Source organism: Pipistrellus hanaki, assembly GCF_964339955.1.
Source record: "Pipistrellus hanaki genome assembly, chromosome: 8".
In the NCBI taxonomy this organism is placed as follows: Eukaryota; Metazoa; Chordata; class Mammalia; order Chiroptera; family Vespertilionidae; genus Pipistrellus; species Pipistrellus hanaki.
The window spans coordinates 83,049,930-83,062,701 of record NC_140510.1 but is presented as its reverse complement, the minus strand read 5'-3'; the positions used below and the strand labels follow the sequence as shown (position 1 = coordinate 83,062,701).

At 38.3% G+C, this 12,772-nt stretch overlaps 1 long non-coding RNA gene across 1 annotated transcript in view; it reads left to right on the top strand.

The window, feature by feature from the left end:
• LOC311626520 overlaps window positions 1-12,772 on the top strand; it is a 76,123-nt gene that overhangs the window by 18,768 nt on the left and 44,583 nt on the right. The window contains exon 3 of the long non-coding RNA XR_014795707.1: window positions 11,790-11,857. This is a non-coding gene — a long non-coding RNA (uncharacterized lncRNA). The remainder of the gene's footprint in view (window positions 1-11,789; window positions 11,858-12,772) is intronic.

Sequence of the window (12,772 nt, the reverse complement as noted above, 5' to 3'; positions counted from 1 at the left end):
CACCCCACCCCCCAGCCCCTTCAGAGACTCTAGTCATTTCAAGAGACCTCGTGAATGTGGGCATCTTTCTTTGCCACAACCTAAGCTCTTGGCAAAAATTTACAGACAGTCTAACATATGCTAACGTGGCCAACCAAATGATCTAGGTTTTAACAGATACTTTAGCAAGCATCCAGCTCAACTTCACACCCAGTCAGGATACTGTACTTTTCCACAAGGCCTGGCATATGTTATGTTATTAATAAGCCTTAATTCCTCACAATGCAAGAAGCTCATGGTACATTGGTTCCAGCCCTGGCCAGGATGCTTTCACTTGCTACGTTCTAACTTCTGTTCTAATGGCAAAGTTCCCTCTTGAAATGTAAACACCAGAACAAAACACGATGAAATCAGTGATTGTTTTGTTCAATGCTGCATTCCTAGTACTATTATAGGGCCTTAAACATTGCAAGTGCTAAGAAAAAATCCATACTTTGAATATACAGATGAATGTATGTCTCATTACTGGAAATGTTCTAGAAATAGCAGTTGCTAAAGAAATGGATTAGGAATTCAGAGAAAGAGATGGTACCCTAGCACACATGTGGCCCCCGGTGGAGTCATTTGAAGTCCTGTAACACTGTGATAGATGCATAGTTACAGGCCGTGGTGTGGGCCCTCCGGGAGAGTGTCCATGCTCTGGTCCAAACAGTAAGTGCAGGATGAGCTTAAATGGATGAAATTTACAGACAGCATAAGGTTAGGGAACTTAGCCAACCACAAGATGGGTTGTGGTCTCCCTCCCTCTCTTCTCTTTCTCATCCTTACTCCACAGAGAGCCCTGTAGCCAATCATCCTTTTCTCTACAGTATACCGTAATAGGAACTCAGGTCATCAAGGATTCCAGATATGAAAATTAAGAAGAAAAATCTATTTCAGTTGGTTGTATGCCCAAGTGGGGTTTGATGCTTTTGGCAGCTGATCCTTAAATGAGAAAACATAATGGGGGGGGGGGGGGATATTTTTAAAAACTTAATATCTTTGATTTTTAAAAATAGCTTTGTGTTGTCTACTATAATTATTATAAGTCCTTCACCGAGCGCATAAAGGATGTTATATGTCAAACATTGTTTCAGGTAACACTACCACCTGGTTTCATAATTAAAGAAGAGAGGCATCTTTCTAGGGGCCGTGCCCTCCAAGCCCACCCCCACAGTGATCCTTGTGTCCTTGTTCATAAGAGACTAGTGGTGTCCCTCGCATGTTTGTTGGTCAAAGTTCCAGTCTTGCTGCTGGGAGGGTGTTCTGTTTTCAAAGTGATTATCGAGCTACTTTAGAAACACTTTAACTTGTGGGTTTGCCTCACTCTTGCTGAGTCCAAGTTTCACAACAATCTCATGAAGCAAGCCCTGTGATGCTATATCATCTTCAGTGATCAGAAAACCACAACCTTGCACATCTTTTCCAAGTGTCTATTTTCTTCCTCCACGATAGCCATGCCCAGTGCTGTCTGACTTCTTTCTGGCGTGGTGCTTGGCCTGGGTTCCGGGATTAAAGATTCACCGCGTAAACCATACACGGCTTCCAATCTCCCCTGACACTTTCTGAACTCGCCTGTGCCCTGTCCCTGTTATCAGGTTTCAAGCATGTGGGTGCACTTTGGGTAATCAAAGTTTTATTGTGAAAACCTATTTAAATCCCCAAGGAACTCTGAAATATTTGTAACATTATTCTGACTGCTTCAACGGGTATGTTTTGTGAATTGTGAACGTGGGAAACATAAAAAGCAAAAATTAAAAAGAAATATGTAGACTGTAAAAATCAGTAAGGAAACCATGAGCATGTTTCAGCAAGCAAATCATGAATAAAGAACACATTTAACCAATCTGATATTTTCTTTATATGTTTTCTTTATGATGTGTGCCTGTTGGAATGACTGAACACTTAGACTTTAGATATGATCTTCACATTGTTTAAGAATGACTATTTTACTTCAGAATTACTTGACTGTGTTTTTTTTGAAAAGGTACTTAATCATGTTTAAATGTATTTAAAAACGTATCACCAGTCATTTCTTTCAGAAATATTCATTTCTAAAATTTTTCTACTTTCTAAAATAACCCACAAAATGCAAAAGGTCTTTCTGGGACCGGTTTGGCTCAGTGGATAGAGCGTCGGACTGTGGACTGAAAGGTCCCAGGTTCGATTCCGGTCAAGGGCATGTACCTTGGTTGCAGCACATCCCCAGTAGGGGGTGTGCAAGAGGCAGCTGATCGATTATTCTCTCTCATCGATGTTTCTCTCTATCCCTTTCTCTTCCTCTCTGTGAAAAATCAATAAAATATATATATTTTTAAAAAATGCAAAAGGTCTTAATTTCCACTTAAGTTTTGTAATAACTATTTGTTTTCTATTTCCTAGTGATATAATTCCATATAGTTAATGTTCTGCTATACTTTATAAAAGTCAATTCAGAAATTTATAGATTATTATTCCTAGCTAACTTCTATTAGTGAAAAAAAAAAATCCAATTGCCCATACTATGACAACTGAGGGAATAAATAATATCTACTCTGCACAATATTTTAAGAACTACTGTTGAGCACATAATGCAACAGAAAGAAAACCATTGCGTCTAGTATGTGGTCCCAGGAAAGTCACTGGACCTTCTAAACTTTGGTAAGATCAGAGAGGTTAGACTTAAAATTAGGGTTATTCATATCCTTTCACTTTTTGCCATCCCTACATTAAAACAAAACAAAACGAAAAAGGTTTACTTAATAATCTTGTTTCAAATCAACTTTGGGAAAAATAGAGCCATGAACTTTAATGCTCATTAGTTCCTTATGTCTTTGGTTTTCGTCTTTTAAAATCCATTGCCATGGATCTGTGGGGTGAATGGAAAGAAGCAGTAATTCTCCCTAGCTTTAACTGGAAAAGATAAACAACCTACTCTTGCATAATCAAACACCATTTTTTCCCTAGCACTTACCTTATAGTCAGAGAAAGTTGCCAGAACAAAACAAGTTGTATGCCAAAGTAAAAAAAAATGTCCTTTGGTCTATTCAGGCTAACCACATATTCTTTAGTTGATCAATTTTCTCTAAGAATTCAAATTACAATAGCTTCATATCTGTCTTCATGTTGGGTTAAATCTTAGCTTATAAGTGCAGTCCTTCATCTGTACTTTTTCTTTGTTATTTGTGGTTCACAGTCCTTCAAGTTTCTTTCTTATGATATCTCAAATTTTTACAACTTGTGGACACTTTTAACATATTTGGATTTGCATGTTGACTTGTTTATGTGAGGAGAGGCAGCAGCCACTGCAAGTCACCAGATACATTTTAAAAAGAAATCTGAAAGTTCCCAAAGGAAATTATGAGAATGCTGAAAGCCAGAGATATCCTACAGGAAACCAATGTATGAAAAGAAGGGGATAAGAAAACCTCAGACATTCCAGAAGTTTTGCAAGACTAAGAGTTATATATTTTATTATTTTGGTTAACCCATCTGTTATTTTTATTTATTAATTTTTTTTGGCAACACTGTTGACATGCTGTCTTTCATGTAGAGCTTTTGCCTTTCTGGAAGTTGAGGCTTTTTCCAACTTCCCTTAAAACATGAGTCACCGGGAAGTAAAGCAGGATAGGGCAGGGTAGAAGGAGAGGCATCAGTAAAGGTGCTGATAATAAATACAGGTGTCCCTGAAGGTACAGCATGTTGATGGGCGATGGACATGCTGACAACCCACTCACCGACAATTGCGTTCCACTCCTTTAGGTTTTCTGATGTCAACAAATGAAGCTGCATGTTTTTCTCTTGTGGTGGATTTGTCTTAAGTAACACACATTCTCTTCTCTTGGTCCTACTAGGTAAAAAGAGTACCTGTTGCAAATGTTCTGTTAATTATTAGTGACACAATCTTTACACTTGAATTCTATAGCAATTTTAGGAGTGGATAAAGAAAGAAGTGGTACTGTCAAGGCATTGTATAAACAGAAACTATTATGCAATGTGTGTGTATGTGTATGTGTGTGATAGAGAGAGAGAGAGATTGCCTTTAATACAGCAATAAGACAAGGATGCCTGCTGTCCATTCTTCCATTTAAAATTACTTAGAGATCACAGTCATCAAAGTAAGGCAAGAAGAACTAGTTATAAGTAATAAAAATAAAGGAATAAAAATGCCAGTATCTACAGATAATATATACAGAAAACCCATAAGGATTTACTGACAAACTATTATAACTAATTAATATAATATCAAGATCCAAAAATTATACTGCTTTCTTCTATGTTAGTGGAAACATTTAATTTTTAAAAGATTATAATTACAAAGCTATAAAAGATAAAAAAGCATAAATAAATTTAACAAAATTTGGGCTAGAAATTTATTTTAAGACATAAAACTTTATTTAAAGGCAACTATAAGATCATAAATGAGAGAAACATTTATAGGAACTTACCATATTATAAAAATGGTTTCTTCCCAAACTAATCTATAAATTCAAATACTCACAAATAGAATTCTGTAAAAAGTATGTAATAACTCTGTTCTGAAATATATATACTGTATTTTCCGGCGTATAAGACAACCCCTAATTTTACAGTTAAAACATAGGTTTAAGCCTATATTCGCTGTATAAGACTACCCCCCACTTCCGAGGCAACACCAGTTCTTTTTTTAATAGACCGCCTCTCTGACTCTGGCCAATCTGAGCAGGCTTTTTACTAGAACACAGTGTCGTCTTATACGCCGGAAAATATGGTGTACTGTATAGGGTATATATTATGCTAAGTGACTGACCAGTTGCTATCACGTGCACTGACCACCAGGGGGCAGATACTCAATGCAGGAGCTGCCGAGCTGCAGTGACTTGGCAGTGGCAGTTCTTGGGTGATGCACCAGAAAACCAGAGAGGAGGGAGCCCGATTGCTTGTGAGGCCACGGGTTATGTTGTTTTTGGGGCACTGTTGGCCTTGAATCTGGCTTACTGCACACTTGTGTTTGCGTTCCACACCCTGTATAACAGCAACTTCTCACTCAGGGAACCCTCGAGGGATGTCACAAGAGCCAGTTTCAGCCTGATCCCCACAGGCCAGGCAGAGGGACCCCACCTGCCAGAGGGACCCAGCTCATTCTGCAGGCACCAGAGAGGGACCATGGGAGGTTGGCTCCAGGGCGTATCCTGCCCATCTTGCCCAGTCCCACCCTGCCAGCCACCTTCTAATTATTTCCTTTCAATGTGCACAAATTTGTGCACTGGGTCACTAGTATATATATAAATTTTAAGAAGTTAAATCAATTTGAAGAAGAACATATTTGAGGGACTTTTCTTTAGATAAGTAAAAATTTAGTAATTAAAATGGTATGGTACTGTCAAGGAGGGACAAATATACTAATGGACCCAAAAGAAATATAAGACAGAGGTGGCTTTGCTAATTAGTGGTGAATGCATGATACTAGGACAATTGGTTGTCTATATGGAACAAAATAAAATTTAACCTTTACCATCAATAGTAATTAACTGCAGATAGAAAAAATCTTTTAAAAACATGAGAAAATATTATTACCATAGAGAAAGGAATGCTTTTTTAAACAAGAAATGAAAAGCTCAAACACTAAAGAAAAAGTTGATAAATTGATTATATAAACTAAAGTGTTTTTAAAATTTATGTGCGCTGGAAGACTGATAAACCAAAGGTACAAACAAATCACAGACTGTAAAAGTACATTTGCATTTATGTAATTAGCCAAAATTAGTATCCAGGATATATAAAGGTATTTATATTCAATAAGAACAAAAAATATTAGGAAAATGATATGAACAGGTAATTCACAGGAGTGGAAAACCAGATGGGCAAAATGTACAAAAATATTGTCAACTTAATAGAAATAGGGAAATAAAAATGAGATTCTACTTCACACCCATCAGACTGGCAAAAAAAATAAGTTTGACAATGCAGTATGTGGAAGGTAGAATGAAAAGAGAAAAAAACAGATAAGTATCAGTTAAAATGAATAAATGGCAGTGGTAGTTTTCAACTCAGGAAGTGGGGGGTTGATTTTGTCTCCACAAAAGACAATTGACAATGTCTAGAGACACTTCTGTTGTCACAGCTGGGCAGGATTTGAAGTACATATAATTGGCACCCAGGGCTGCTGTTCAAAAACCTGCAATACACATTACAATCTCTTACAACAAAGAATTCTCTTTCTCAAAGTGTCAATAATGTTAAGATTGAGAAACCCTGAATCAGAACTACACTTACCAGGAATTATTATAATAAAGGTAAAGACAATGTATCAGTGTTTTTTTTCTGACATGCTTTTGAGTTGTATTTAAGAACTATTTGCCTAATCATATTTTTTTCTGAATATTTTTATATTGAATTTATTGGTGTACATTGATTAATAAAATTATGTAGCTTTCAGGGTGCAATTCTACAATACATCATCTGTATTGTGTGTTCACCACCCCAAAGTCAAGTATCCTTCCATCACCATTTTTCCCCCATACCTTCTTCTACCTCCCTCCACCTCTGAACTATTTAATTTTACCTTTTTCTACTTCACTTAGTTCAAAATATTTACTAATTTCCTTTAAGACTTTTGTTTTGACCTATAAGTTACTTTGATCCATGGATTTAATTTCCAAAATTTTTCAAGTGTTAGAAAATTTTACAGATAGTTTTCTGTTTTGTTTCCATTTACTTTGGTTATGGTAAACACTCACGCGGTTTAAGTGATATAAATTCTTTTAAATTTACAGAATACAGTTTTTCTATTTTTAAATCCAATCTGACAATCTATATCTGTTAATTGTCACTTACATTTAATGTATTGATATTAATATGGCTGATTTAAGTCTACCCTATGTCTGTTTTCTGTTTGTCCCTTATATTTGTTTTTTCTTTCTCTGTTCACCTTCCGAATTTCTTTTGGCTTACATGAATATTTTGTATTATTCCATTTCAAATTATTGGCCTTTTGACTATAACACTTTGTATTAGTTTTTAGTTGTTGTTCAGATATTACCATATACATATCTCACTTTCCAGAGTCTACTTAGAATAAATATTTTACCATTTCAAGTAAAATGTAGAAGCCCTGCAACCATATAGATTTATTTAACCTTTCCTTTATGTTACAATTTATATATATATATTGAAAGGCTACCAAGTGATGTTATAATAATCTTTGCTTTTAATAGTAATACATTCAAATCTTTAAGAGCAGAAAAATAGTCTATTTCCCAAGATATTTACCATTTAAGATGCTTTTATTTTATTCCTGAAGTTCCAAGCTATCCTGTATTTCTACACTGGGAAACGCATAGCAGAACAGCTGTTTATTCTATTCTCTGCATGAACCCCCATAGTAGAGCCATTTATTTCTTCTTTCGTATTGTTGTTCAGCTCTTGTCTGCAAATTTGTACAACTCACTTGTAATTATATCCCTTTCTCTCGGCTCCTCTCCACTCCATATCACTCTCCAATTCAATGGGTTCATGAGTGTTTACATTGGTGCTACTCAAAGTGACTACCCACTTTCAGCATCACTTAGAGCTTGTTAGAAATGGAATTTCTGGCTCCAAATTTATGGAGCCAGAAATTCCAAGGGTGCGGCCCAGGAATCTGTATGAATAAGATCTCCCTGTCATTCTTTTGTGTGCTAAACCTTGAGAAACACTGTCCATCAAACTAATTTCTTAAGTCCATGGAGTGGTTGGGGGAATAATGGGGAAGAGGTAAAAATTGGCAAGTGGAAGAGAGGTGAGTTGGTGTCAACTGACTGAGAAGAGAGTTCTCAGACAAGGCAACTATGAGCCAAGAATGGGTGTGGCAGGAGCTAAAAAGTCAATGAGGATGAACCTAACAGTGGCTGTCAGATCTTTGAACGGTGTTAGATGGTGTAGATCTTAGGGCAAAGGAACATGCTTGTGCAGAAATGATCTCAAGAAGTTATATGAATATATGCATATACTATCAACTTCATATTATTGTGTTTATGGAATAAGAGAGGGGAGAATTTTTTTCTACCTCTTATTGGTGAATAGACAAAATCTCTTACGTGACTTGACCAATGTGTCATATTAACAGTAGAAGTTGAACCTTTAGTTGAGGTCAGGGCCCATTACCTTATCCTGTGATTCTGATGATTGATAGGCAAGCCCAGGCAACTCCTACTGTGAATAGTTCATCACCAACACTAATAACTCAAGACATTGGATAATAGAGCATTACTTTATTTATCTGATACTACCTCCCTTGTCATCAAACTCTCAGAAATGAGGACCAAGTAAATAACAGCTGCAGAGATGAATTACTTGTTCAGATGACCTTAGTCCTGAGGGAAGTGTCTTCAAAACACTCTCCTTATGCATTCAGCAATTTTTACAAAAGCACCTGTTTTCTGGAAACAAAAGTTTCACTGTTTTCAAAAACTGGTTTGCAGTAAAATTGAAAATGGAGTTGTTAATCAATTCCAAATCAGAAATCTTAGAGGGAATTTAGAGAGGTTTGATATACCATTGCAATGCCAATAGGTAGAATAGACTTTGAACTAATAAATATACTTGAGTGTGGCTATGTTTGTATAATAATTAAGGCTAGGATTTGGGCTTCAGTGTTGATGAACAGTGCTAAGGTGGAGATAGCAGAGTCTCTAAAGCTAAATTTTGCTGTTGGCTATAGACTGACTTATCTTATTTTCATGGCTCCGTTCATTTTGCTCTGGAAAGCATTTCCATTTGGTTTTCTCATCATGGTTTGCTGTGATATCCAATCTTACATGTTCTAAAAGGAGAAAGAACAAAAGAAGGGTTTTTGGAATGTTGAAGCCGGTGCTCCCTAAAGCTATTTATTTACATGGCAGCAAAGTTGCCATAAAAAGGTTTCAGGGATGAGAAGACCCCTTTGCAGTAGAAGAGGATGAGGACCCCTTTTGAAAAAGGGCCTGGAGAGGAAAATTGAGAGACGTATCCAGTACCTCTGATGGGTCCCATGTCTGAAATGTGGTGGAACAGAGTGTTTTTTCTAAGTCTAGAATAACAAAGTCATAGGGTAGCCCATCAGCCCCATGAAGCATAGTTGTGGGGAGCCAGGCATGTGAGGCGGTTATTCTGGGACTTACTCTCCATGTATTCCAGACTATAGGCAATGCACTGATTCACACAGACTATAACTAATGCACTGATGAGTAATACAGGAGGGCAACGCCCAAGCCTGAAGAACGAGCCGGCCCCGCTGCAGGGCCACATATGTTTCTGGTCTCCAAAGTTCCCCGTAGGGCACATGGTCAAAACTGGGGAGAGAAACCTTGGGGAAAAGCTCAGGGCTAATGACAGGGCAAATGGCATTTTTGTGTTTTGGTGACAACAACCAGGGCTCGGCAGTGAAGTGCCATCCCAGGTAGGCCAAGCCGGGGCCATCAGATTCTGGCTCTCAGGTGGGGAACCTGACTTCACAGCCTCTCTTTGTGTCAAACAATCTATTCCAACTTCTTTCTTGGAGGCTCGTTAAAATTTTTTTTGTTAATACCAGATTCACTACTGGCTCAGAGAATAGAATGATGCTAAGTTTTGTAGCTTCAGAATCATGGTTTATAAGGTCTTACCATGTTCCCATCCCTGCCTGCTTATTTGTCTCTCTTGTCAAGCACTGCAGCTGCATGTCTATGCATAGCTCCGTGTCTGTGCATAGCTTGGACAACTATTCTCTCTCCTGTGTGAACGCACCCTGCCCTCGGCACCTCCTGGTGACCCCCAGAAGGTAGGGAGAGAAGACGGATGAATAGGGGAAGTCTTAGCCAGGACTAAGAATTCTCAATTTTGTATCTATTTATGCCGTTGCATTTACCTTGTATGGTATACATTTCTACCCTAGAAAAGGGAAGAGTGTCACTTATGCTTTATATTTACCAGTTGGTGGGGAAAAAATCTTCCAAATTTTTCATTCCTTTTGTCTTCACAGCCACACTCTGTTATTCTGTTGTGGCTGACTCTTACAGAGTTTTGGAATAATAATTTGTTTCAGGCCCTCTTCTATCAATATTTTCTGACAAATTCTGTGTCAGATCTTTCTGCTCCTGTCAAAGCATTCATCAGAAGTGTCTCTTGCTTATGTTAGCAACTGTTGGTGTAACCCGTCACTGCTGAGAAAAATCCACAAGAAAAGACATCCTATTCAGTGCCTCCCTCCCAGCCCCTTCTGCTTTTTGAATTGCCAATGCCAAAACGGTTTACAGCATACCGCGTCTGCAGGAGGAGATTGTACGGAGGCCAGATTTCATTATCATTAAACGAAAGGAGCAATCTGGGAAATCAGAGATCCCGGTGTCCTCGCTGGGGAGCCACTGACTCTTCGCTCCAGGCCTTCTCTTCCACAGCCAGGCCTCTCCGGGCCTGTTATCATGTGTGAAAGCAGTTGGATTTCCTTTATGAGGACACTTGTGCGTGCCAAGCAAAGAGAGAGCCCAGAGGCACGGGTTGACTGAGCTGCCTCATGGTGGCTGGGCGCTGGACATTGATCAGGCATCTAATCAGCTTACCACACAGCCCCGAAGACGCATTGGAAGCGATTTCATTCGCTGGAGTGTGACCATCAGAGAGGTAGTTTTCCTGACCTGGACCACATTTCCTCATCAGCATCGAAGGCCTTCATTTACACCTCGGTGCATCTGGTACTTCAGAGCACTTGTGTGAGGGGGAAACACCCGGGGAAAAACACTTCGGGGTGTGAAAACTAGAGAGTTTCCTTGATTTGCGTGGCTTTTCCTAATGTTTAAAAGCTGCAACTTGGAAAGTCACTTACCAGAAAGGGCTCAGAGATTAAGTTGTGAGATATGACTTTAAAGTATAATGTCATAATCACCAGCATTGCATCCCTGAAGGGAAGGCTGTCGGAGAAGAGGGCATCAGAAACGCTTTCTTTGAGGTGTTTCTTCACTGAAATTGACAGGGCTTTTCCTGAATTTCTCAGTTTCACCTTCAATTTCTAAAATAATGTCACTTGTGGGTGAATGTGAGCCTCTGCTACAGGGCTAAATGCCCTTCTGTTTCTTTGCAGGAACCACACTAAGCAATCACCCATGAATGCAGGACCCATCTCTCTGGATTGCTGAGATTTATTGGGAGGACAGATCGCCACGGTGCCAGCAAATCTTGGATCTCTGGCACGTGGACAATATGCAGGCTGAGGAATGTCGCTATCACGAGTTCACACATTCACAGAAGCTGTTGTCTGATAGCATTTGAGTCTTTGAGGATGAGCTTTTCTTCCCACTTCTAGTAGGTCACATCCCTTTTGAGCTGGGATGTTAAATGAGAGTCCTAGAACATTAGCCTTTACTAATCTTGAAATCCTCCCCTTCCTTTTCACCTTCCTTAATTAACTTGTTTTGTTTCTCTCAGCCCTAACTACTTGAATTAAGACACACAGTTGTTTTTTGTGGAAATTAGCATGTCTTCTAAGTCAATTGGTTTTCCTCTGCTCCCCGACTTCTCAAAAATCAGAGAGATCGTGGCTCCCACATTATTCTTTCCCTCTGGAAACTTAAATAATTGAATTAGGAAAGAATTTAGGACGAATAGATGGCAGAAGGACTTTATGCAGAGAAAAAAATAAAAGATTGAGACAAGGAAGAGCTCTATGAGAGTGAAAATAACAAATGTCTCCAATCCTAATTATGTGACCAGGTTGCTGAATGACCTTTGCACTTTAGTTAAGTAAAAGGAAAATATCAGGTTCGTTGTTTCATCTGTGTTACCATTCTAATCCCCAATTATCTCCATTACCGGTCTTCCAGGACATCAGAAGCTCCGGAGAACACTTACATTCTTTATCTTCAGAAACACAATGTGGGACCTGCTGAAGGTAAGGAGAACTTTTGTTGGGCTGCAACTACGTCCTCTGTGAAGAGTAACTTATTAAACCTGTGTTGACATAGAAAACAATAGTTTATCAGTTGGTCTTATGTAGTTAACAATATTCCAGGAATGGGAGGAAGGAAAGGTCAGCTCTGAACGATAGCTAGGGTCCAGTTTAGAACAGGGTCCCTTTGGGATGTTATTTTGGAAAGATGAAAGAGATTGAGGGTAATGCCTTAGAGGGGAAGAGAAAAAGGAGAATATACAGGAGATAATTATTTCCAACTTACTAAGGGCCTACTCTTGTCTTAGTTTTTCGTGTATAGATGCACACATGAGTGGAAGTCTTAAAGAATTCAGCGTAAATGAAATTAGAAAATAAAGAACTAAAAATATTGATTTTTTCCCCCCCTAAACTGTTGGTGCTTTTCTTGTAAATTACAAATAGGCAGAAGGGGCCATCCTTGACTCTTTAACTGGGCAAATAGTGTGTAAACCAATCTGCAGAGACACTAGGCATGGTATAGCGTCTCCTACAACATTTACATATAAACTGAAAGATCAAAATCTGCTTTCCTATTTACAAGTGAAGGAGAATTGGAAAGAGTTCTTGTTGTGACTGGAGAAAATTATTTCGCTCATAAGTATCCATCTGAAGCAATAGTAACCTTCAGTTATTAAATATAATTACACTAATGAGATAAGCCGAATAAGGTGATGTCTATGGTGAGGTGCTTGTCTTATCTAAAAGAATACATGCTTTTACTATTTCACTCTTTGTAAAAAAAAAAAAAAAAGCGAAAAGAGAAAAAATAAATATTCACTTTTACATGTTCTCCTCAGGTTTGGTTAAAAATCTTAGCAAAAGTATAACATAGGATGATCAGTAGATTAGATTTATCCTCATGCTCTCTTTCCCCAA